We start from the raw sequence: 26,299 nt of genomic DNA on the forward strand, positions 1-26,299 counted from the left end.
AAATGAGGCCAGGCATTGGGCCACCCGGGCGAGACTCCATGTGGGTCCATTCTCCCTGCGGCTGCTGTCTGGCATTTGGGGCAGCACGTGCGATTTAGTGTGAGCAGTACATCGGGGCTTGATGGGGGGCACAGCGACACGCTGTGAACAGGGCTGACAAATGGGGTCTGGAAGAGAACCTGGAGGCCAGAGACCCTGACCGGCTCCTCACCCCCAGCCCCTCGCGCCTTATCACCCCCTTATACGGAGTGGCAGGTCTCCTCTCTCTCCGGGACGCTCAGATGACAGCATGGGGATGGATAGATAGATTATCTCTCTCTCCTCCCCCTTAACCATCATTTCACTGGACTGTCCATGTGATACCATTTTGCTCTGTCTCCTGCACTCCCCCAAACAGCCCCCCACCTTCCCCCCTTTCTGTGACTCTAACCCTGCTCACAAAAGCTTATGCTCTAATAAATTTGTTAGTCTCTAAGGTGCCACAAGTCCTCCTTTTCTTTTTGCGAATACAGACTAACACGGCTGCTACTCTGAAACCTGTCCAATGTGTCCATCTCTATCTAGTAAGCAGGTGTCCAGTGCGGATTGCAATGGACTGATCCATTCCCCCACTCTGCCCTGGTGCATGAGTGCTGGCTGAAGCACACCTCCCCTGCCCCCAACCTCGGGGTAACTCTGGCCCCATATCTGTCTGCCCTTGCCAGTCTGGAGTGACAGCTGAGCAGGGCCCCCCGGCCAGCAGGACAGGCCATGCCAGCGGGGAGCAGAGCAGCCCCCCTTAGTGGGTCAGTAGGTCCTGGGCTCAGTCACGCACAGGAACCAGCCCGGCATGAAACACACAGCATGGGCACCTGGCTGACATGCGGGGGGCAGGGGTCGGGGGGGCAGGGTATGGGAGTTCTGCTGGGCATGTGCGGAGAAGGATATGGACCCATCTGAGCCCATGGTCAGTTTGTCTGTCTGCACCTGTTTGGGTCACTGCAATACCGGGTGAGAGAGGTGATTCAGTGAGGGGACTGCAGACCTTCCACACCCCTCACCGCAATATCCCCTGCATCCCTCACCCAAAACCCACCTCCTGTACCCCCACTCCAACATCCCCTGCACTCCTTACCCCAATGCCAGATCCTCTGGTACCCCTCACCCCCAATACTTCTTGTACCCTTACCCCAGTGCCAGACCCTCTGGTACCTCTCAGCACAATACCCAGACCCCTTCTTACCCCTGACTCCAATACCCCCTGCACCCCTCACCCCAAACCCCCTCCTGCACCCCTCACCCCAATACCCCTGAACCCCTCATCCAGTGCTAGACCCTTCCTGGACCCCCACTCCAACACCCCCTGCACTCACCCCAATGCCAGACCCTCTGGTACTCCTCACCCCAATACCCCTGCACCCCTCACCCAAAACCCCCTCCTGCACCCCTCACCCCAATACCCCTGAACCCCTCATCCAGTGCTAGACCCTTCCTGGACCCCCACTCCAACACCCCATGCACTCACCCCAATTCCAGACCCTCTGGTACCTCTCACCCCAATACCCAGACCCCTTCTTACCCCTCACCCCAATACCCTCTGCACCCCTCACCCAACCCACCCCTGAACCTCTGCACGCAACACCCCAATGCCAGATCTCTTTGATACTCAACATAATATTCAGACCCCTTCATACCCCTTACCCCTGTGCTCAACACCCCGCAAGCCCCTCACCCAATGTCAGACTCCTGCACCCCTCAGCCAGTGCCAGATCCTTCCAGCACCACACACCCCAATACCCAGACCCCTTCAAACCCTTCACCACAGTGCCAGGTCCCTTCAGTACCCCTCACCCCAATGCCAGAACACTCCTGTACCCCTCACCCTGATACTCAGTCCCCTTCCCTGCACCCCTCATCCCAACCGCCCTGCACTCTTCACCCCAATGCCAGACTCCTTCATACCCTCACCCCAGTGCCCAGGCTCCTGCCTGCCCACCCCCCAAAGCAGCCCCTTTATGAGCGGTGACCTAGGGTTAGCAGAGCCCTTTGCCAGGCCAGGTGGGATCGGTGTCCTCTCAGCACCTCACACATCAGACCAACACGTGCGACTGCCCTGTGCCCCCGCCTGGCACTTCCCAGCCACTGAGCCCCCGTGCCCACGCACAGTCTGCCCATGCGGGTCCCCAGCAAACAGATCAGCCATCCCGGGGTTCCCGCTCCTCTCCCTGGGGAGCTGCTGCAAACTGGAGGGGCTACCCCCCCCCACCCCCGCCCAAGCATCGCCCCCCGGCCCCTCCTGCCGCCTCCCTCCCCTCCCCCGCCAGGATCCCAGGCTGGATGGAAACGACTCGCTCCACTCACCTGTCACCAGCCGCGGAGGGAACAGCGAGCCAGCCCCGGGGCGCCCCTTCCCTCCTCCCCGGGCCCCGCCGCCCGATCCCGCCCTCGCCAGCTGGGTGCCGCGGTGCCGTCCCGGCGCCCTCACGTGGCACCTTGCCTTGGCTTTGTTTATTTCCTTCCCAACGTGTCCCTAGCCCTGGGATTTCTCCTTGGGGCTACTCTAAAGCTCTGCTCCTCTCTCCCTCCCTACTCTAGCTACCAGCCCCGTGCCTGCCTGCCTGCCTATCTACCCATCCCTTTGCCTGCCTATCTATCTAATCTATCTATCCCACGCACCCCCTCTATCTATCTATCTATCTATCCCATGCACCCCCCATCTATCAATCTATCTCATGCACTCCATCTATCTAATCTAATCTATCTATCCCATGCACCCCCTCTATCTGTCTATCCCATGCACCCCATCTATCTAATCTATCTATCTATCCATCCCCATACACCCCCCTCTATCTATCTATCTATCTATCTATCTATCTATCTATCCATCCCCATACACCCCCCTCTATCTATCTATCTATCCAACCCCATACACCCCCCTCTATCTAATCTATCGATCTATCTATCCCCATACCTCCCGCCCCTTCCCCAGGCACATCTCCCTGTCTCCCCTGTCTGGAGCTGTGGACTCTGAGTACCCGAAGCTCTGGGTAGCTCCCAGCCGGTCTCGCTCCCCAGCAGAAGTGGGCCCAACAGAAGCTATTACCTCACCCACCTTGGCTGTGTGTCTGTCTATCCGGCCGTCCCCATGCACCTCTCCCTCTCCCTGGCACGCTGCCCCTTTCTCTCCCTCCCCTCCATGTGCTGCTGGCGGATCCCCCGCTCTGCTTCTGCGCCGGGCCCGGCGCCGCCCCCACAGCCCCCCCCCCCCCAGTTTTTTTTTCTTTTTTGCCAGTGAAGCAACCTCTCCCCAGCCCCGCCCCCGCCGGGGATCGAGCCAATGGGCTGCGCCGGCGCCCGCCTCTGCCGCAGGTAGCCCCCGGTGCTGATGTCATCCCTGGGAAGGCAGGAGCCAAGGTGAGTGGGGCCCTGAGCTCATCCCTGGGCCGGGGGATCCGCCCCTCCCGGCGGGACGGGGGGGACTCCTTGCTTTTAGGTGAGTTTAGCCCTTTGGGTGCCGGGAGATGGGGAAATACCGGCGCACCCCCCCCCCAGGCCCCAGCCATGGCATCTCGCTTGGTGCCCCTGGAGACTGGCACCCTCTGCATCCACAGGGCACCGGGCAGCACACGCACTCTGCCCTGCGCCTCCCCCTGGAGTCACAGGGCCCCCCTCCTCTCCATAGCCCCTGCCCTCTGGGAGCTGGGCTGAGGCTGGCCAAACAGGCATGCAGGGAGAGGGGAGGATCACGAGGGGGGGAAGGGTCCAGTTTGCCCATCCTGCGCCAACACGGCGCAGGGGCTAGGGCTCCAAGCACATGGCAACAAGAGCGGTGCCGGGCACATGGAAGTGAAACATGTAAGGAGCCCTGCAAAAGCCCAGGCCCCTCTGGGGTCCTAGGCCAAGACATTCAACACCCTGGTGCCCCATAAACCCAGTACCCAGACACCTTCCCTTTACCCCTCTCCCAGGGCCCAGATCTCCTCCCTGTACCCCTCACCCAGTACCCAGACCACTCCCAGTACCTCTCCCTCACAGTGCCCACTTTACCTCCTGTGCCCCATGTACATGCCAATCCTTAGGAGCTCATCAGAGCCCTCTTGAGCCAGAGGAGCAGGAGAACCAGCCCATCGTGAGTTTTGTGCATATCTAGATTCACCCAGGGCCTTGTGGTTATAATGTCTACAGCCCACCTGGCTAGTGGCATTACAAGTCCCTCAGGCATAGAACAAAACTTGGCAAGCAAGTCTGGAAGATCTGTGTCTCTAATAAAGAGATAATTATCCCAGGAAAATGGGGATGGACTCGGGGAGCCACCCCGAGGGAGTGGATGTGGGGTGAGGGCTAGCCTGAGGGACCTGCGGGGTAGTAGCCCATCTCTCTATAATGACAGTCCACCTCTTTATGATAGTGTTTTTCATGGTTAGAGCAGGGGACTGGGCAGCAGGACTCCTGGGTTCTGTTCGCAGCTCTTCCAGGGGATATCATGCTTAGAGTATGGCATTAGGAGTCAGAACTCCTGGGCTATGTTCCTGGCTGTGACACTAACTTGCTGCATCTTCCTGGACAAGTCACATCCCCCTCTGTGCCTCAGTTTACCCATCTTTACCTTGGTATAAATTATTGTTTCTATTCCAGCCACGTCCAGCTGAGATGGGGGCCCTGCTGTGCTGACCATCAAAAGGGACAAAGGGTGGCAGGGAAAACAGAGGCCCAGAGAGGAAAAGTGATTTGCCCCAGGTCACCCAGAAGGCTGGTGACAGAGCCAGGAATAGAAGCTGGGTCTCCTGAGCCCCAGACTGCTGCTCTAACCACTAAGCCACATCATAACCTATCAGTACCTCTTCTGGGCTGTTTCTTCCTCATTTCCTTCTTATGCCACAAACAAGCACAGCCCATAAAAGGGATGTCGGTTAGGTAAGAGCGACGTTCCCCCAGCCAAGCCCTAAACAGCAAGGGAATGCTAAGTTATGGGACACCTCTTAGCAGATCCCAGACACACTTGATGCGACTGACAGAGCATGCATCTTCGCAAGGAACCTCCTTCTGCCTCCAAGGTGAGACACACATGCATAATGTAACACCTGCATCACAAGTTCAGTGCTCTCATGGCTGCATGCTGGACTAGGACTCAGGACACCTGGGTTCTATTCCTGGCTCTGCTGGGTGACCTTGGGCAAGTGCCCCCCTGTGTGCCTCAGTTTCCCCTGGTGCCCTTTGTCTCTTTTGATTGCCAGCTGTTTGGGGCAGAGACTTTCTCACCATGTGGATGTGCAGTCCCTCGCCTAATATGGTTCTGATCTCTGTTGGGGCCTCAGGATGCTATCGCTATATACAATAAAAGCAACCTCAGCAAGCATTCTGGAATGATGCATTGGCACAGCTTGATCTGCAGCCTGGTATGGCCTTATGGGGGAACTGTGAGGTTGTCATGAAAGGTTTAACTCAAACTAATACCTGATTTTGTTGAAAATCTTCCCCAAATTCAGCCGGCGCCCGCAGTCGATGTGCTGTGAGTCTGGGGAAGGGACACTGGGTGCTTGAGACAAAACCATGGTCTTGGCTTTATTCCCCTCTCTGCCACTGACCTGCTGAGTGATGCTGGGGGAGTCACATTGCAGGTCTGTGCCTTAGTTTCCCCATCTGGAACATGGAGATAATAATCCTTATCTATATTACAGAGGGTTGTGAGGTTTAAACTGATTTATGGGAGGCAGCAGAGCCCAGTGGCTAGGGCACTGGACTGGGTCTCAAGAATCCTGGATTCTATGCCCACTTCACCACTCTGTGCCTTGGTTTCCCCTCTCACTTTTTAGACTGTGAGATCCATGGGACAGGGGCTGCTGTTCCCTTGCAGTCTGTGCAGCATCCAGCACAAGGAGGCCTCGATCCTGGTTACAGCCTTTTAGGAGCTACAATAATGTCAATAACCTGGGATGGGAAGGTGAAAAAAGCCTAAGGAAGTTAGAGGTTTAAATGCTATTGAAATTCAACAGGAGTTGGGTGCCTGGCTCCCTTGGAAAATCCCATCCTGGATTCTTAGCAACTCCGGCCTCATTCCATCCCATGCCACCCACCTCCAGCCATTTCCAATGCCAACTGGGGACCCACTGTGTGGTGCCAACACGAATAGAAGCATAGGGATGGAGGCGGCAGGGAAGCTTATTGTGGCACGGTGCCCACTTGGTGCATTTAGAGCATGCCAGCCTCCAGGGTTGGTAACAAGGTCACTGAAGAAAAACAAAAAGGAAGAAAGAAACAAATGTGTCAATTTCTTGCAAACATGCCCAGTGGGAAAGAATGAAAGATAGGGGGATGCCCCTGGGAAAACACCTGCTCAAGGAGCAGAACAGGTCTGTGAAGGGAAGGTTCTAGCAGGGGCTACTAGATTGTACTTTGAGATCTAGGAATTAAAAGTGAGGCGCTCTGTGTCTCTCATTCCCAAGACAGAGCTGTAGCTAGCAACCCATCTCCACACACATCTATCTGTCCCAATACAGAGCTATATCTAGCTATCCATCCCCGCACAGATCTAGCTATCCCAATACAGAGCTATATTTATCTATCCATCTGCACACAGATCCATCCCAATACAGAGCTATATCTAGCTACCCATCACCATACAGATCTATCTATCCCGATACAGAGCTATATCTAGCTATCCATCCCCGCACAGATCTATCTATCCCGATACAGAGCTATATCTAGCTATTCATCCCCGCACAGATCTATCTATCCCGATACAGAACTATATCTAGCTATCCGTCTCCACCCAGATCTACCTGTCCCGATCCAGAGCTATACACACTACAAAGCTACAGAGAGCTATCTGTCCATCCCCACACAGAGCTCTATGTCTAGTGTATCCCAGTGGACAGAGTCCTGGAGAATGACTCAGGAGACCTGGATTCTGTTCCCAGCTCTACTACTGGCCTTGGGCAAGTCACTTCTCTCTGCATCTCAGTTTCCCCAGCTGTTAAATGGGGATAATGATACTGACTTCCTTTGTAAAATGCTGTGAGAGCTCTTGATCAAATGTGCTAGACAGGAGCGAGGGATTATTAGTGTTCTGTGCTGCTGCCCATCACCATGGCATCTGGTACCTCGTCCATGAAATAGATTGGCAATAGCAATTTCCCTAGTGGGCTTCCTGTTGTCTGTGTCTCTGCTCCCTTTTGGGGTCATGCACAGCTCTGCTCAGGGTAGGATTTGGGTTGGGCTGGGTGATTCTTGGTGTGGGGTCAGTGGGGCATGGGTGCTATGCTCTGGCAGACAGTCTCTGTGAAAGAGTTGGGCAGCATTTGTTGCTCAGACTCTGGATTGGTCTAATCCAGGGGTTCGCAAACATCATTGTACCTCAACCCCCTTCTGACAACAAAAATGACTACACAACCCCCAGAGGGGGGGACAAAGCCTGAGCCTGCCCAAGCCCACTGCCCCACCAGGGTGTGGGGGGGTCAAAGCCAAAGGGCTTCTGCCCCAGGCAGGGGGCCTGTAACCTGAGCCCCGCCACTCAGGGCTGAAGCCCTCGGGCTTTGGCTTTGGCCCTGGGCTTCAGTTTTGGCCCTGGACAGTGGGGCCCAGGCTTTGGCTTCAGCCTGGGCCCCAGCAAGTCTAAGCCAGTCCTGGTGACCCCATTAAAATGGGGTTGCAAGTGTGACCCACTTTAGGGTCCCGACCCACAGTTTGAGAACCACTGGTCTAAACTCCTCTGGAGGCTTGTTCCACTGCCTGATCCCACCCACAGCCTCATTGGAAGATGCAACCTCCATTCTGAGCCAGGATCAATGCCAACTCCACCTGCTGCCTGAGATAAACTGAAATGAACTTTAACCCTAGGGAAAGGGGTCGGGACGACAGCCCTGTTTAACCTCATTGCTGGGGCAATCTTCACCCTGCTCCCTCCTGGCCTGGAAAACGCACTCCCACTGTCCTATGAGCCCGGAGTGTCTGTAGCTTCTCTGACACACACACAGCTATCTACAGATGCTGGCAGATGGCGAGTGGAGACTAGGATTATGGAGCCCGCAAAGCGGGGAGGGCTGTGGAGGGATTTCAAGGCAGGAAGGTCAGAGTGAGACTGGCTCTGGCCTTTCCTGTGATGCTGCCCCCCCGAGATGTGGAGAAGGGCTCTACCATGAAACTGGAAGCTGAGCTCCTAGGAGGGAATGCTGCACTTTCTCGCTGAGGGTGGGGAAATCCTTCCTGATGCAGAGAGCTGGCCCGGTGTTTAAGGGACTTAGGAGAGCTGGTTTCAATTCCCTGCTCTGCCACAGAATCCCACTGGGGGCAAGTCACTTAATCGTGCAGTGCCTCAGTTTCCCCACTTGTAAACAGGGGATGATAATCCTTCCCTCATCCGTTGTGCTTTATTTTGACTGTGAGCTCTTGCTGGCAAGAATTGTCCTGTACAGCGCCCTGGCACAGTGGTGCCCAGATTTCATGTGGGGGCCCTACATACTATTGTAATACAAATGCAGCGTTGCCACCTCTTGTGACTTGATTGCAAGTCTTGTGACACTAGGTTTTTTTCTTAAAGTCCCAGCTGCTGGAGTGACGTTATGACTGAAGATACACTTAATCCTGCCTCAGCACGTGGGGATGGATTGGTGACCTCTTGAGGTCCCTTCCAGCCCTACATTTCTATTAGTCTATGACAAGAGAGTCTCAGCTTTCATTTAAAAGAAAAAGTAAGTTTCTGGCCCTTTTGGAAGCTGGGAAATATGACCCCTACTGGCTCAGAAGGCATAGAAAAAACACCTGAAATGTATCGTTTTAAAAAATCTCACGATTTCCGGGGCATGACGTGGGATAGTTAAGTGGGGTTGCCCATACAGTACTAAGGCATTGTGAGAGGGGTAACAAAGAGTGACCTACAGGGGCTGGGTTTTATAAAGGGCTGCATAAATTAATGACCAAAGATGATAGCTGAAGCTGTACAAACAAAGATGATGATGATACAAGGGTTAGCAACCACCATGCTCCAGGGAACAAACTGATCACAGCAGGGGTCAGGAAGGAATCCAAAGGCCATACGCTGCCATATGAGAGACTAGGTTCATTTGGCTTAAGGAGGGTTTTCTTTTCCATCTTACTTTGCATCTTAAGTATCTAGCATTGGCCACTGTTACAAGCAAGACAGTGGATTTGATAGACAAATGGTCTGATGGCAAATCTTCTGAGCCAAAGCATTAATATTAAAAGGGACATGGTTATGATATTATGCTTGGTCACCTTCCCTTTCTGTTTCTAGGTACATGCTCAGGCTCCTCATTTTGCAGGTCCTTGTTGTCGTGTGGGTTACACAAGCACAGGTTGCATGTGTGTTTTACAAGGGTGGGTTGCCACATGGGTCACCAGTGCAACATGGGAGCCAGTTTCAGTCTCCTTTTCTTCTCCCTCACCCATTTTCTCTGAAAAGTAACAAATCACTGGGAACGGATGATGCTCTTGTTTCACGAGGAACATAGGCACTGTCCAATCCATCTAATCCAGTCTCTGGTCTTCTTCAGTGGACAGGACTAGATGTGTCACAGGATGAAAGAAACTCAATAGTGGCCAGTGATGGAACGGCTTTCTTCCCAAGCCCTCTCAGAAGCTGGTTCATGCCCTGAAGAATGAGGATTTATAGACCTTCTCATACATATTTTGATCCCATCTAATGTAACTGCAAACTCCATTGATCTAACGGAGTTATGCCAGTTTTGCACCCGTGCAGCTGAGATCAGAATCTGGAGCCTTGGATGTTTTCACCACCTAAATTCTGGGCCTAAGCTGGCTGTGGCCCTGGCACGCTTCCCAAGGAGCAGAGAGTCAATAACCGGGACCTCATGCCTGAGGCAGGGTGCTGGGTCCAGCTCCTCACAATAAAGGGATCTCTGCAGAGCTCTGGGGCCATGCCCTGCCCAGACCCAGCACTGGCTGGAAATTTTCCATCAAAACTGGTAGGGGTTTTTCGAGGGAAAACCAGGTTTTTGAGTAATCACAATTTTTCACAAAAAGCATCTTTCTTCCTTCTGAAAAATTCCATTTTTTTGTTTCAAAAAATGGAATAGCCCACACTGGAAATATTTCCATTCTGCAGTGTCACCGCAGTGCCGCATGGGAGTCGTAGTGTGGGTGCTCCCATTCTCCTCCATGGGCTACATTCCCCAGCTGAGCTTCATCTCCCATGATGCACAGCCTTCCCTCAGCAAGAGGAGACACCATGGTGCATCATGAGAGATGTAGTCCAATGAGGGAAACTGGCATACAGAGGAGAATGGAGGCATGAAACATCCAAAATACAACATCCATGAGGCACTGCAGCCTTGTGTCTACCATAATACACAGACTCCTCCCCTCTTGCTGAGTGAGCCTGGTGCATCATGGGAGATGTAGTCCAGCCTGCAAGTCTCTCCAATAGGGGAGAACAGGGGCATAAGGCACCTGAATTACAATTCCCATGAGGTCCCGTGGTGCCTTTCTGAATTAAAATATTTCCAATGTTGATTTTTTTGCCAAAATCTCAAAATTTTCCACAGCCATACTTGCTGTGTCCCTTCCTCTTGCCTCACCTGGTCAGACTCTAGGAGCTACGCAATGTTCTGCCTGCTTACTGTTTGGCTGGGATACCCCCAGTGAAACCCCAGGGGGCTGTCGGCTGTGGTGAGGGTGATTCAGAAGAGGATGTTCTTCCTGTGCGGTGAGCGCTGCACCTTGTGTGGTGCATGGCTGCTGGAAGAGTCAAATTTTGGAAGAGGTAAAGCCAGGATGGCCAACACTCCGCAGTTATTAACGATCCCCTGGTGCTTCTGTAATAGCATCCACCATCCTGTGTCCATGCCCAGCACTCCTCCTGCTCTTTGCTTCCTGGCCTCAGCACCTGAGGGTCTGGCTGTCGTTACAGACTCTCCTGACACTTGGTCCTTCTGTGGCAAGAGGGAGACCCTGGAGCACATCTGTGTAGATCATGCCAGGCAGCAGCCCCTCTTCCGCCTCCTCCAGGACTTCCAACTGAGATTTTGGCTGCACTTTCCCCTCATTTGCATCTTCTCGCACACCCTATCCATGGCCCCGTGGAGCCGCAAGACCTGCTTGTCAGCCTCCTCCTGACACTGGCCAAGATGGCCCTCCACCAGACGAGGCAGAACAAGCACTACAGGAGGGCGCTCTTTGACTTTGGGGCCTGTTTCCATTTCCTTGTTGCACCACGTCTCTGGGCAGAGTTCCTCTGGGCTGCAACCACCGACTCCTTGAACTCCCTTAAGGCATTGTCTGGGGTTCTCTGCTTGGCATCCCCCTCTGGATTCCCTAGTTTTGCCCCGCAGCCCTCACTCCTGTCCCTGTTTTTTCACTTCCTGTCCCACATGATCATTTGCCTACAGGGCTCAGTGGCTCCGCCCCCTCAATAAGGAAGCCCCACCCCAGAGCTGGCTGCATTTCGGCTGTGGGTGCAATGATTTTCAAGTGTGGCTAGGGAGCCCTCAACCACAGTGCCCAGCTGCCAATGGCATCACATGCTCAGCAAGGTAAAAAACAACCACCAGGCGATTTGCATGAACGCACACAGGCACGCCGAGTGGTTTGCACCTCCCACCAGATACATGCTCGTCAACAGGCCTATGCCTCCCATCACACGCACAGGACGTCACACTCAGCACCCCCGTGCTGACGCTGACAACCCAAATACAAATGCACCCCCGTTCACAATGACTCGGATCCTGGGCTAAACTCCTGCTGCATCTCTCAAGCCAACCCTCCAACTTGTATCATTACAGCGGGACTGTGGGTCTGAACCCCCGCCCCCAGAACGGGGGGCAAAGCCGGACCCAGGGATGCCTTGGCAATTCAGGCATCCGTCAGCGTGGGCTGAACCAGAACTTCACAGATGGATCCAAAACCCTTTTTTTTGGTGGGGGGGGGCGGTGCAGTTCGGATCCGATCTGTATCCAGACTTGCCAATGGGCTTCCATTGCTTGCCCAGAACCGGAATCTGGTTCAGAGAGAGGGAGCCAGCTCCAGAATCCATCCCCTAGCTGAGGATGGGGTGAAATGTGTGTGGGGGGGAGGCTTGTTCCCTGGCAACCTGCCTCCCCAGGGGAGTGAGCGTCAGGAAACACAATCCTCTCCGCCCAACCGGAGCCCTGAGTTCAAAGGGCATTTCCGAGAGCCCGCCTGGGAGATGACTTCATCCCTTAGTGAAGGGGCTTTATTTTCCCACTGGTGGGGTGGATGGGGGGAAGGAGCCGTGGGGGAGGGGGTTGTTGGGGGGGTTGTCTCTTAAACCACCGGATATAATTTTCTCATTCATACACTGAGGCCTGTGCGCCCCCAGGAGATAGTGTGTGGTGGGGGTGTGTGTGTGTGGAATCTGGCTCTCAGCAGAGTCGCTCAGTGATGCAATCATCAGATTGTCGGTCTTTCCTGCCCAAACCGTTTCCTTAATGAGCCAAATGTGGTCATTTCCCCTGGGCTGCCCTCCCCTCCCCCCGTATACACACACATCCCAGGATCGGTGACCTCAGTCGGCATCAAAGGACTTAGCATCAGAAGATGCTTGAAGCACAGTAATGCCAGCTTCTATTACAGCGGTGCCCTGCCACTGCGAGCTGGGACTCTGGAGCTGTGAGCTTCTATTACAGCGGTGCCCTGCCACTGCGAGCTGGGACTCCGGAGCTGTGAGCTTCTATTACAGCGGTGCCCTGCCACTGCGAGCTGGGACTCTGGAGCTGTGAGCTTCTATTACAGCGGTGCCCTGCCACTGCGAGCTGGGACTCTGGAGCTGTGAGCTTCTATTACAGCGGTGCCCTGCCACTGCGAGCTGGGACTCCGGAGCTGTGAGCTTCTATTACAGCGGTGCCCTGCCACTGCGAGCTGGGACTCTGGAGCTGTGAGCTTCTGTTACAACAGTGCCCTGCCACTGCCAGCTGGGACTCCGGAGCTGTGAGCTTCTGTTACAACAGTGCCCTGCCACTACGAGCTGGGACTCCGGAGCTGTGAGCTTCTGTTACAACAGTGCCCTGCCACTGCCAGCTGGGACTCCGGAGCCGTGAGCTTCTGTTACAACAGTGCCCTGCCACTGCGAGCTGGGACTCCGGAGCTGTGAGCTTCTGTTACAACGGTGCCCTGCCACTGCCAGCTGGGACTCCGGAGCTGTGAGCTTCTGTTACAGCAGTGCCCTGCCACTGCCAGCTGGGACTCCGGAGCTGTGAGCTTCTGGCCAGCAGTGCCCCACCACTGACAGCTGGGACTCTGGCTGTGAGCTTCTGGCCTACCACTGCCCACCAGGACCCTAGGCCCATTCACACTGAGACTTTTTCATGGCTGCTTTGCATCAGGTTATTTACACCAGTGCAACGTGAGTGAAAAACCTTCCCCATTCTGCTCAGGTCGCATTTCACACCTGCTCTGCACTGGTGTAAATGGCTGCACGGGGTGCCGGGCAGCTGTGAATCAGGCTCCTCATGCCAAGTACGTGCGGCAGAGAGAACTCCCATCCATGTAAGCAGCTAGCCCTGATCAGTCCCCCTCCCTCTCTAGCTCATGCCTCTGCCCCAGGAGGAAACCCTAGAGAAAGGCTGAGTGGGACCCCCAGCACTGTGAAGAGCAGGGGGCCAGATGCCAAAGGCCACCAGCAAGATAAAGATCACTCCAGCCTCAAGCAAACTCCATTTCCTCCAGGGGTTACTGGGTCCGCAGTTGAATCCTGGTTTTGTCAGGGAGCTCAAAGCACTCCTAATCCCCCTGGGAGGTAGGGCAGTTGTACGAGTCTCATTGGACAAAGGGGGAAACTGAGGCAGAGTGAGGCTAAGTGACTTACCCAAGGTCACAGAGGCAGTCTGTGGCAAAACAGGGATTGAAACCCAGGTGTCCCAAGGAACCAGTGAGTGCCCTCACCATTGGGCCATCCTTCCTAGCCAGTCCCTGAAATCTCTGTCTGTCTGTCCATCCATCCGTCCACCCACATACACAGCTAGCTAGTGAGAGTGTCAAGCTTGGCATGTACACAGCCTGCATTAGCCCTAGGGACCGAGCAGTGTCCTTGTCTGTGATTGCTGCTATGCTGTCCCCTCTGTCGGGACGCTGATGCTACCATGCTTTCACTGAACGAAGCCACCTGGCATAACTCCCTTTTCCCCCAATGTGCGTGTTAACATACATGTGCACACACACACCCCATGCCTCTACACACATGCGTACCTGCACATCGCTGTGCACCTGGATGCATGTGTCACCACAGAGGTGTGAACATGTGTAACCCTGGCGCAACATACAAAGGTGCTGGTGTCAGCATACTTTATAAAGTGTGTGTACACGCACTGATAGATATGTGTGCTCGCATTTTAACAGATTGGTGTGAACGCGTGTTAGCATGTGGCCATGTGCACACATGTAGGTGTGAACATGTTAACATACACAGAAATATATGGCCAAACATGCATCAACATAGGTGTGAACATGTCAACATACACTGACATATATGGGCACACATGTATCGACATATAAGTGATGTGTGTGCACAGCAACATACATCAACATGTATGCACATGTATCAGCACACAGGTGTACACACGGTTAACACAAGTATGTGCATATGTGTCTGTCTTTATCGGGGGTGGGCAACATGGCCTAGTGGATAGACTTCATTGGGGCTCTGCCATCGGCATCCACTCTCCATTATAATTATTTTGCTCCCTCCTAATTACTTCTCTGGCAGCAGTGCTGAGCTGGGCCCCCCAACCCTCACCCCCCTGTACCAGGCTCTGCACAGACACAGAGTGAGAGAGAGCCCTTGCCTGAAAGCGCTCCATCTGTTCAGAGGGCAGGAGGGGAAACTGAGGCACAGAGCAGGGCAGTGATTTGCCCACGGTCAAGCAGCATACAGCACCCAGGCTCCCCGTCCGGCGCTTGGGCCACTAGCCCATGTTGCCCCATCCCTGGCAGCCACAGGGACTCCACCCCCCCCTTAACACAGCCCCAATCTCTGCAGTTTTGGGGGGGGCAAAGCCCGAACGTCCACCCTGCTCTTGACCCTCCCCCTTTCCCTGCTCTGCGGACCCCCCCACTACCCCCAGCTCTGAGGCCCGGCCCGATCCCCCGGGGTTTGCTACGGCCCAGCGCGGCCAGGGGGATGGAGGCGGAATCCGCAGCCCTAAATCCCAGGCCGGGCCGAGCCCCATGCCGCCGCTTCCTGAACATCACGTGACTACCGAATACGGGGGGGGGGGCGCTGCGGCATTGCCATGGCAACGGATCCCAGCGCTCGGAGCATGAAGTCAGCACTAATATTATCGCTGACACCATGGAGGCACGGGGGGGGGAGTCACGTGGGGCAGCGGAGGGTGGGGAGCCGGCAGGAGTGAGGTGGGGGGGGCTCGCGGGGTGAGGAGAACCACGTGGGGCCCAGCAGCTCCTTGATACTGACCTCGAGGCCGTTTCCCCATGAGCCCCCCCCAACTGCCCCCCCACTGCCCCATGATCCCCCCCAACTGCCCCCGGGGCTCCCTCCTCTGCCGCCCAACTGCCCCATGATCCCCCCAACTGCCCCCGGGGCTCCCTCCGCCACCCAACTGCCCCATGATCCCCCCAACTGCCCCCGGGGCTCCCTCCGCCACCCAACTACCCCATGATTCCCCCAACTGCCCCCAGGGCTCCCTCCTCCACTGCCCAACTGCCCCATGATCCCCCCCAACTGCCCCCGGGGCTCCCTCCGCCACCCAACTACCCCATGATCCCCCCCAACTGCCCCCGGGGCTCTGTTCTCTGCCACCCAACTGCCCCATGATCCCCCCAACTGCCCCCGGGGCTTCCTCCGCCACCCAACTACCCCATGATCCCCCCCAACTGCCCCCGGGGCTCTGTTCTCTGCCGCCCAACTGCCCCATGATCCCCCCAACTGCCCCCGGGGCTCCCTCCGCCGCCCAACTGCCCCAGGATCCCCCCAACTGCCCCCGGGGCTCCCTCTGCCGCCCAACTGCCCCATGATCCCCCCAACTGTCCCCCGACTGCCCCTGGGCTCCCTCCTCCGCCCAACTGCCCCATGATCCCCCCCAACTGCCCTCAGGGCTCCCTCCTCCGCCGCCCAACTACCCCATGATCCCCCCCACTGCCCCCGGGGCTCCCTCCTCTGCTGCCCAACTGCCCCATGATCCCCCCAATTGCCCCCGGGGCTCCCTCTGCCACCCAACTGCCCCATGATCCCCCCAACTGCCCCCCAACTGCCCCTGGGCTCCCTCCACCGCCCAACTGCCCCATGATCCCCCCAACTGCCCCCGGGGCTCCCTCCGCTGCCCAACTGCCCCATGATCCCCGCAACTGCCCCTGGGGCTCTCCCACACTAGCAGCCTCCCCGCATCCCATACCCCAACCCCCACGGCTTGGCATGGACGGAGGTCATCACCTCCGAGCTGATTAGCGGCTCCACGTTAATTCCTTAGGGCGCATTAGGAGAGGGAGCAGAAAAGTGGCGGCTAAACAGATTAGGGGTTGGGAGGGGGGCACCTGAGGATCCTCCCCGCTCCCTCCCCTCCGCCCGACATACCAGGGTAGCAAGGGGCTTTCCCTACAGCGCCCCCTGCTGGGAGAGGTCAGGACTGGAGTAGCCGGGAGCTCCCCCCACTGCCAGTGCTGCTGCCCCACTCTCCACAGCGCCCCCTGTTGGGAGAGGTCAGGACTGGAGTAGCTGGGTGCTCCCCCCACTGCCAATGCTGCTGCCCCAGTCCCCACAGCGCCCCCTGGTGGGAGTGGCTGGGCCTAGATGAGCCAGGGGCTGCCCGTACAGCCAGAGCTCCTGCCCTGCTCCCTACAGTGCCCCCTGCTGGGAGAGGCTGGGGCTGGAGTAGCCAGGAGCTCCCCCAAGAGCCAGCGCTCCTGCCCTGCCCCCTGCTGGGACTGCAGTAAACTAACCAACCGTCTCGCTGCTGTGGGGTGGTTCGGGGGGGCAGGAGGGGAGAGCATCCACACCCCAGGGCCTGAGCAGCGCCAGGATAGTCCAAGCAACTCAAAGAGGGAGGATCAAGCACACTAATCCCTAACCCTGTAATATACGAGATCACCGGTGCAGGGGGAGGGCGGGGGGGATGGGAAGGGGTTGGGCAGGGTCTTGCTGGGTCAGGTTCTGTTTTGCTTGCCAGCAGCAAGATGACTTTGAGCCAATGGGAGGCCGTGTGTGTGTGTGTGTTGTGTGTATGCATGCACGCACACATGTCCACACACAGGCTGACTCACTGTATCTAGGGCCCGGCCGGACCAATGGAATGAGGCCTGGCTTGTTGTAAGTTTCTTAGGAAGGATGTAGGGTGGGGGATCGATCTAAGTGGATCAGCACCACCGAGGCTCCCGCTCGCCCAGCCTCGGGGTAACAGCTGGAGGCTGGAAGGCGGTGGCAGGACTTGCTTCCCCCCCTCCCCAGTCTGGAGTTGGCTCTGCCCCAGAAGAGTCTGTCCTGCCGGAGCCTCTGGGTTTTTATTTTTTGATAGGTTCAAGGTTGCTGCAAGGGGCAAATTCAGAGCAGAGAGAGAGACTGTGAGCACTTACCCTCCTCCCTAACCTCCTGCAATCTCAGAGCACTTTCGGGGCACCTCACATGGGGAAACCGAGGCATGGAGAAATTAAAGAGACTTGCTCCAGGTGATTCAATTGGAGAAAAACCCAGGTCAGGAGTCTGGACTCCCTGTGGCCCCACCCCACCACAATCACTGCACTACACTCCTCTCTCAGTGCTGGGGTAGAGCCCAAGGGTCCTGGCCCCCTAACCCCTGCTCTGACTGATAAATACCCCCACACGCATATTTCCAGAGCAGGGAACAGAAGCGAGGAGTCCCCAGACCCACCTGCTGTAACCACTAGACCCCCACTCCCCTCCCAGAGCTGGAGATAGAACCCAGGAGTCCTGGCTTTCAGTCTGCACTAGACCAGGTTTCCCTCCTAGAGCTAAAAACAGAACCCAGGCATCCAGGCCCCCATGCTCTGAAGCACAGGGGACCACCCCTTCCTGCAATCAGGGTCAGATGCAGTGTGAGAAGACTTTGGGAAGAAGCACGCAATATTACGAAGCTCATGGGGAGGGGGAAAGGTGCATCTTGGGGCAGTGGGGACTGTGTGGAAGAGTCCAAGTGAGGGGGTTGGGGTCGGGGAGAGGACCCTGGGGTGGGATGCGGGGGGGAGGGCTGAGTCTTTGGCAGAGTCCATTTCCTGCGCTGACTGCGATGGAAGGAGCATGAGCCACTGCCCTCCCAGCCATCCTGAACCTCAGTCCCCTTCGAGAGACGGCTCAGAACCAGAACCCGACCCACCCTGCTCTCACCACCCGCATCCCTGGAAGGTTCCAATACCTGGAACCCGGATCCAAACCAGCCCTGTTTGGAAACCTCCAGCTGCCCCAGGACAAGTCCTTCCTGCCTTTTTGGGAGGCTCTGCCACTCCATAAGCCAATGCAGCCCTCCATCTCGGTGCCCCCTTCTGCAGGAAGGGGCTGCTTGTAACTGGACTATTGGTGACTTGTTTATGTCTTTGAATGAGTTAATTAGGTTATTCATTTTGGAGTCTGGGAAGCGGCGGGTTCTACTCCCCTCAACCAAAACCGGCCTAAAGGTTTGATTCGGAGCTAGATCCTGGACCGGGGCGGGGGAGTGTCCTCTGAATCTCTTTGGATATAGCCCGAGGTGGCAGCAATCAAGATCTGGGCCCAAGAAGCAGGCAACGATGCCCAGCGTTTAGAAGTGGCCAGGGGTGACACCTGGGAGCTGCATGAGGCCTCTCATGCCGCTGGCATCAAAGGAAAAACCCAGCGGCGCCGACACATTAATAGCAACCCCCCGGTTACTTGAGACCAACGGGAAACGTGGGAATCCGCGCAGGCTCCAGGACGCTTATGTCAAGGGCAGTGAAGATTGCAAAGTGAAGGGTTTCAAATGCCAGAGGCAGACCCTTCCCAGGGACGCACCATGGCGCAGGGAGTCGCCCACTGCCCCCGAACACCACAGCCCCGGGAGCGGAACAGGAACAAGGAGCACAGCATGTTGAATTACTGGAGAGGCTGCCAGATCACCCCCACCCCACTCCCAGCCACAGCCTGGCGGCGTCTATGTTCTTATCCTGAGCCCATCACCGTGGTATCACAGCCCGAACACGACAGAAAGCGGCTGCATCCCACAGCAGACGTGGCTGCACTGCAACAGTTGGTGAAGCCAGCCCTGTATACACAGCTGCCATGCCCCACCCCAGAGGTGGCTGCATTAGATTGTAAACTCATTGGGGCAGCAATTTTTTGTTTGGTGTTTGTGCAGCACCTAGCACGATGGGGTCCTGGTGCCTGACTGGGGCTCCTGGGTGCTACAGGCATACAAATAAACTCACAAAAGAAGAAACATGCCTATATAGCTAGATGGTAAATGGGGCAAGGCACCAATGGTCCATACAAGAGCCAGGCCAGGTACCAAAGCAGCAGAAGGTCATCCCAGCAGTAGCTCAGAAAGTTGGTGATTTGCCCCTCCCAGATCCTGTTTGCTCTCTTGCCACCACATGGAAACTTCTCCCCCACCATGAATCCCCATGTGGCAGCAGCTCCAGCTGCCTTCTAGGTTGATAGGGTCCAGGCCAATTGGGGAGGGCAGGGGATTGCCCCCCTCCCATGGGAGCAGAAGCTGCGCTATAGGGTGTGGGCATGGCCTGGGTGGGGGGGCGGCCGGACGCTGCTGCAGCCCTGGATTCACAAGGGGATGAGTTAGGTGTTCTATTCCCGTCCCCAACAGACTGAGAGCCGCATTCAACGGGTGGACTGGTCCAGGACTGGGCTAGGAGTGAGCTCGGTGTGTGTGTGTTTGCGGGAGCCCAGGGGGTTGGAATAGCGAGGGGTCAGGGGTTAGGATTGAAGGGCACTGGCAGAGCTGTGGGGGATGGGGGGAGCTCACGGCTGGACCAGCAGTGGGTTGCGTGTTAGGAAGGAGGGGCAGGGCAGAGCTGGGCGTGGAGGGAGCCCAGGGCTGGGATGGCAGAGGGGCTGCGGGTCGGGATTGAGGGACATCAGCCAAGCTGGAGGGGGAGACCAGGACCAGAACAGCAGGGGGCTGTGGGTCGGGATTAAGGCTGGGATCCCCGGTCAGCTGACTGCCAGCCTGGCTCTAACCCCTCTTGCCTCGAGTGGCCGCTCCGCTCCCCAAGAAGCCAGCGCTGCCGCTCCGAGAGCCGCCTCCCCCGACGTATCCGCGTGGCCGTCCGCACCCCCGGGGACCCCTGTCGCCGAGCAGCCTCTGCTCCGCTTCCCATCCCCTCCATTGTTCCGCCTTCAGCCTCAGCGCCCGGCTTCGCCCCACCGACGGGCCACCTGCGTCCCAGCTAGCGGCACCACCGCTTTGCCTCGCAACAGCTCCCCGCAAATCTGCCCCGACAACCCAGCCGCCGTGCCAATCAGCGCCGCGCGGGGGCCTCACGTGCGGGGGGAGGGGGAGAGGCTGCGACGGCACGGGCCCCTCTCCCCGGGCTGCGGGCGGGGAGCCAGACATGCCGTCACCTTGTTAAATGGAGCAAAAGGATCCTGGAGTCAATTTGAATTTTTCATCAGTAACATGTTATAAAATATTAACGGGAGCTGAGGGGGGAGAGATATGGTGCGAAACAAACCAGGGAAGGAGGGCAGGTCATCTCCGGGGAAGCTGGGGTGATGTCTGACAACGGGGATTGAACCGGGGCTCTCCCCAGCTCAAAGCACAAGCTGCTCCAGCTTGAGCCAAAGTCTACAGCAGGGGCTGTTCCTGACCCACTGTAGCCAGGCCAGCCATGGGGCTGTGTAATGTACACTGTGGGGTCGTCCCGGGATTGGGAGCAGGATCCTAGGGAGAAGGTAACTGACCTGGTGGGGCAGCAGGCCCAGAAAGGGGTGGGGGGAGCCAGGACATCATGGGGGGAAAAGAGAGGGAGCAGCCAGCCGCCGGTCCATCTTGGGGGAGCCCCCAGCTGGCTCCAAGCCAATGTAGCCACTCCCCGCACCTGGGTGGGGGATGCTGCGCCTTGGCCATACTCAGCTTGGATGGAGCCACCCCCCAAACGCCTTCCAGTGCTGGGCTAGTGAAAGGGGCAATTCATTCACGCCTCCTCCCCCGGCCCCACCCGGCCCTGGGCTAACACCCCTGTGTGCTGGGGGCTGTTTACTCCATGGCCTCGTCTCTCAGTACTCACCCTCAGCACAGACCAGCTCCTCAAGGAGACACCATTTCACACCTTCTCCAGTGGGGGAAGCTCACGGATATGGCCCGCAGCCAGCCCTGACCTCTCCTGGGGGTGCCCCCCCAGCACAGCCAAGCATGTCTTCTTTGGCTGTGTCTACACTACATTACAGAGTCAGCCCACGCTCTCACCCAAGGGGTTGCCCCTAACCCAGCTACCATCCACACACAAAACCCTCCAGCCCCACTTTGGTGGTGCTTTAAACCAGGCTAGCGGGGGGTTGGTAACCCACCCTGCTTGCAGTGTGGATGCAAATTACAGACTACTCCTCTGAGCCTTCCTGTTCCTGCTCAGCAAAAGGAGCTCACCCAACTCCCCTCAGCCTCGGCACCAGGTTACTTTGCACGTGCTCCAGAGGCTATGAAGCCCCAAGTCTTGATTGGACCCCCCACCCCACCCCAATGTCCCCACCAGCTCCATGGTTAGAGTCAAGCGGCACATCCACGAGCTCGCAAGGGATCAAACACTGGGACAGCTCAGCTCCTTGCCGCTGGGTGCAGGGCTCCTCTTCCCTAGCAAAATGAGTCTCAGCAAATCCTAGTGCAGACATGGCAAACTCAGCCGGGGCAAAAGCGGGGGCCCACCTGCCTCGTGAAGTTGGCGCTACCCTGTTCCCTGGTTCCAGGATTTTACAGCTTTCTGCCACGCTCTACCTGGTTGTTCTTGAGGAACGAAACAGCTGCTGAAACTATGCAGCCTCTGGCGTGATCAGTGTCTGGAGGTGGGGGGCTGTTGGCGACTCAGACGAGCTCTCAGAACCAGCGGGGCAGGTGTTTTATATGGGACGTTGTAGAGAAGAGCTAGCCGAACGATTTGATCTCTGGGACAAACCTGACAGACTTAAGGAGTGACAGACTTAAGGAGTTCAACCTACCCAGGTCACAGTCTCTGGGGCGGGGGGAGCTCTTTGCTAAAGCGAGAGCCAATGGCTGGGAGCTGCCGCTGGAAAGGTGTGAACTGGAAATAAACCAGCACAATTTAACAGAGAAAGAGGGTGTGGACTGGCCCCCCGGAGGGGCTCGCCATGGGAACGGTAAACCCAGTCACCGGGGGAGACTGTGCCCGAGACCAGGCGTCTCCCTAACCAGTATGCTCAAGATCACGTGTTTCTGCCCTTGGTAGTGTCACTAGGGTGACCAGATGTCCCGATTTTATAGGGACAGTCCCAATTTCTGGGTCTTTTTCTTATGTAGGCTCCTATTACCCCCCCCAACCCCATCCCGATATTCACACTTGCCGTCTGGTCACCCTAAGTGTCACTGATGTAGCAGGGAAGGATTCCTTCCACTGCTGGGGGGGGATTGTGGTGAGGGAAGCTGGGGGAGGGTCTCTGGCCTGTGTGAGGAGTCTGGCCTGAAGAGCTATGGGACAGATCCCCAGCTGGGGTAAATCAGCCACAGTTCTGCTGGAGTCAATGGGCCGGGGCCTCAGCTCCAGCTGAAGTCAACGGAGCTTTGGCAATTTACACCCCTGCTGAGGCTCTGACCCTATGGCATGGCAGCAGGTAGTTGCTGTTTCTTTGGGTGTCCCATGAAACCAAGGTCCTAGCCCCAAATGCCGACTCAAGGTCCTGCTGCATGGTTGCAAGAGTTGGGGGAGCGGAGGGTTTGCCCCCATGTCCTGCTCAGGCCTTTCCCCTACTTCACTCCTGATGGCGCTATGTCTCCCCCCACCTTAATGCAGCCAAGACGCCAGGTGGGCCCCACACGAGGCCTCGGGAACCTTCCTCGGCTGCCAAACAAGCCGGATCCATGCAATGCCCAGCTCAGCCGGAGGCTGTACTTTTGTGGCACTGTTGTCCCAGGGGATAGCAGTGGCTGGGAGTCAGGACTCCTGGGTTCTAATCCTGGCTCGGCAGTGGGGAGTGGGGTCCACTGGTTCGAGAAGGGGGGCTGGGAGTCCAGACTCCTGGGTTCTGTTCCCAGCCTTGTGAGGGAGTGGAGTCTAGTGGTTAGAGCTGGGGGGGTCTGGGACACTTGGGTTCTCTTCCCAGCCCTGCCAGTATGAAGTTGGGCAAGTGGCAGGAGGATTGAATCACGAATGTCCAGGCAATACCTTGGCATGCTTGGGCAGCTGGAGAAGGACAACCAAACCTGTCAGGGGCAGGAAACGGCCAGCAACATGGGGTTGAAATCCTGGCCCCTGGAGCACCTGAGCTTTGGAACATGCAATGGGGCAGCTGGCCCCATGCCGCAGCCGGAGACTCAGTGCACCCACTTCCCTCCATGCTGGAGCTTCCTGTGTTTGTTGGCAGGGGCAGCAGGACAGTGAACCCCTCAAAGAGGTTGGGGTGGCAGGTTGCACCCATCGTGGACAGCAAGGGGCCAGCAGGCTGCCAGGCTGCACCCCTTGCCAATGGGGAGGGGCCAGTAGGCCCCTAAACTGCGCCCATCGCTGACAGGGAGGGGCCAGCAGGCCTCCAGGCTGACTCCATCACAGCAACTACGGTATTAATGAAACAGGCTGCCTCCTGAAATCCTGCCGACTGCTGCTGCCGCAAGGAGATGCTGTGCAGGGCTGGAGACCAGAGCCCCGACCGACCATGCCTGTGAGCTGCCCCTTGTGCCTTCAGACCCCTCTCAGCTGCAGCAGGAGGCAGTGAGCCAGAGGGGCTGCCCCCGTGAGACACAACTGGAACACAGGCGCTGACCCACTGGGGAAAGGGAGCTTGACTTGGGGAAAGTAAGCAAGGCACAGGCACCCATCTCAGCTGGGAAGGGAGCCTCCTGACAGCCGGCACAAGACCACAGACCAGATGATGCAGGAACCTGGCAGAGCCTGGCACGTGAACGTGTACCAGCATGGACGTGGGCAGCTGGGCAACCAACATCCAGCCAGCTGGGTATTTCCAAGGAGACAGCCCAGGTCCACTTCCTTCCATGCCGGAATTCCTTTGCTGAAGATCATGTTTATTGCTATCAGTGACCAGCACCAGAAATCAAGACCCTTCGGCAGAGACACCCTGCACCTTAGGGAAGTTCTAATCCAGATCTGGACTTTACAGACCTGACCAGAATGACTGCAACACTGGAAGCAGAGGGTTAGCTCTAGAGACAAGGGCCCCTGCCTGGCAGATGTTGGAAGGGTCTCAGAGGGCCGCTGTCTGTCTGGGTTTGCCGCCCCACTTCAGGACTCACTTCCCGGGAACAGAACAGGCTGGAAGGGAATTAGCGCCATCTCTCCCAGAGGAGCCAGCTGGCTATACATTCATGTGTAGGGACATTTAGGTTAGACAGTAGGAAAAACTTTCTAACTCTAAGGGGAGATGAGCTCTGGAACAGGTGACCGAGGGAGGATGTGGAATCCCTGGCACTGGAGGGTTTTAAGAACCAGTGACAAACCCCTGTCAGGGAGGGTCTAGGTTTGCTTGGTCCTGCCTCAGCACAGGGCGCTGGATTTGATGATCTCTCGAGGTCCCATCCAGCCAAGGTTTCCATGATTCTGTGTTGAATAACATCTCAGTGGGTACATCTACATGGCAAACAAAACCCTGCGGAAGCGAGTCTCGTAACCCAGGCGAGCTTGTGGGGCTCATGCTATGGGCTAAAACATAACCGTGTAGGCGGAACTCACCTCCCAACTTCCCAGCCCAGCCCGTCTTGGGTGGAAACCAAAGAGCCTGTGGGATTAGCCGAATTTCACACGATTGACGCCAAAAACCATACATGGGTGGTGGGCTCGTGAGTCGGCCAAGACAGCTGGGGAGGACGGGGTGGCTGCAAAGGATAGGGGGACCAGGAGAGAGGAAGAGGGGAAAGAAGAAAACCCCCAAGCAAACAAAAAGGCTAATGGGAAGAACCCACACCTGCCAGGAAATCACATGCACCTGTGAGCTTCCCCACCAGTGTCACAGCGAGGGAAACTGACGAAGGTTTAGAACATTGACAAAATCCCCCTTTCCTGAGCTGCCCTCACTCTTGGGGAAACGTTTCAATCTAGTTTTATTGCTGGTTTATGTTCCCGCACAAGGGAAAGTTCCCAGTGAGATCCAAGTCCCCCACTCCAATCTCAGCCCCGTCTGAAATCTCATCAGGGCATCTCCTGGGTACGACAAAACTTCTCTTCAACTTGGCTGTTACAGAAAGTCCGGTCCTCTTTCCCTGCAGCCTCAGTCGACGGATCCTTCCCTTTCTTGCCTCACAACAAGGGCATCATCCCTTCTCTCTGCTGATTTCCCTCGCAACAAGCCGCGTCCCCCTTGCAAACCTTCCCCAACAACTTCTCCGCATCGCCAATCAGCAAAGCGGACGGGGGTCTCCTTGGAGGGCATTGGATTCGGTGGTTGAGAGAAAGGAGGGGAAAAAAAACAAAACAAAACAACAACCCACCAACCGCCCAAACGTCCCCCCAGCCTTCACAAACGTGCTGTCGATATGAAAAATTCATCACCAGTCCCTGGAGAGCAGAGAGATTGATGGGGAGAGGGGGACTGGAGGGTCTGAAATTAGCTTCCTAAATGGGTTGTTTTGGTGCTACACCTTTCTCTCTCTCTCTTTTATTTTTCTTTTCTCTCCTTCAAACTTTCTGCTGCCTCTGGATTTTTCTTTGTTTGCAACGGAGGCACAAGACTTGCTCTAAAGCAGCGGCTTTCAATCTTTCCAGACTACTGTACCCCTTTCACAGGAGTCTGATTTGTCTTGCAGACCCCAAGTTTTACCCCCCTTAAAAACGACTTGCTTACAAAATCAGACCTAAAAATACAGAGGGGTCCCAGCCTCACTAGTACTAACAAATTGCTTCCTTTCTCATTTTTACTAACTATAAAATAAACCAATTAGAACATAAATATTGCACTTAAATTTCAGTGTACAGTATATAGAGCAGTATAAAGAAGTCATTGTCTGTATGAAATTTTAGTTAGTACTGACTTCGCTGGTGCTTTTTATGTAGCCTGTTGTAAAACTAGGCAAATATCTAGAGGAGTTGATGTACCCCCTGGAAGACCTCTGTGTACCTCCAGGGGTGTGTGTACCCCTGGTTGAGAATCACTGCTTTAAAATTACAAATGAGAGAGGCACCAAACCCCAGAAGCAGATGGTGATTTAGAGGGGGAATGCCCCGCTCTTGATCCATCCAACACAATGTCGGTGTGTGTCTCTCTCCCCGTCCCCACGGGCAC

General features: G+C 56.3%; 1 protein-coding gene across 3 annotated transcripts in view; it reads right to left on the reverse strand.

Moving 5' to 3' along the window:
• MAP3K12 (mitogen-activated protein kinase kinase kinase 12) overlaps nucleotides 1-26,299 on the reverse strand; it is an 83,913-nt gene that overhangs the window by 19,698 nt on the left and 37,916 nt on the right. The window contains exon 1 of one of the 3 annotated variants that reach the window (XM_074935686.1): nucleotides 3,092-3,210. The exons of the other annotated variants lie outside the window; for them this stretch is intronic. The gene's annotated coding sequence lies outside the window, so the exon portion shown is untranslated. Of the gene's footprint in view, nucleotides 1-3,091; nucleotides 3,211-26,299 lie in introns of those variants that run through there. 3 annotated transcript variants of the gene reach the window in all.

This window comes from Natator depressus, chromosome 20 (assembly GCF_965152275.1).
Source record: "Natator depressus isolate rNatDep1 chromosome 20, rNatDep2.hap1, whole genome shotgun sequence".
In the NCBI taxonomy this organism is placed as follows: Eukaryota; Metazoa; Chordata; order Testudines; family Cheloniidae; genus Natator; species Natator depressus.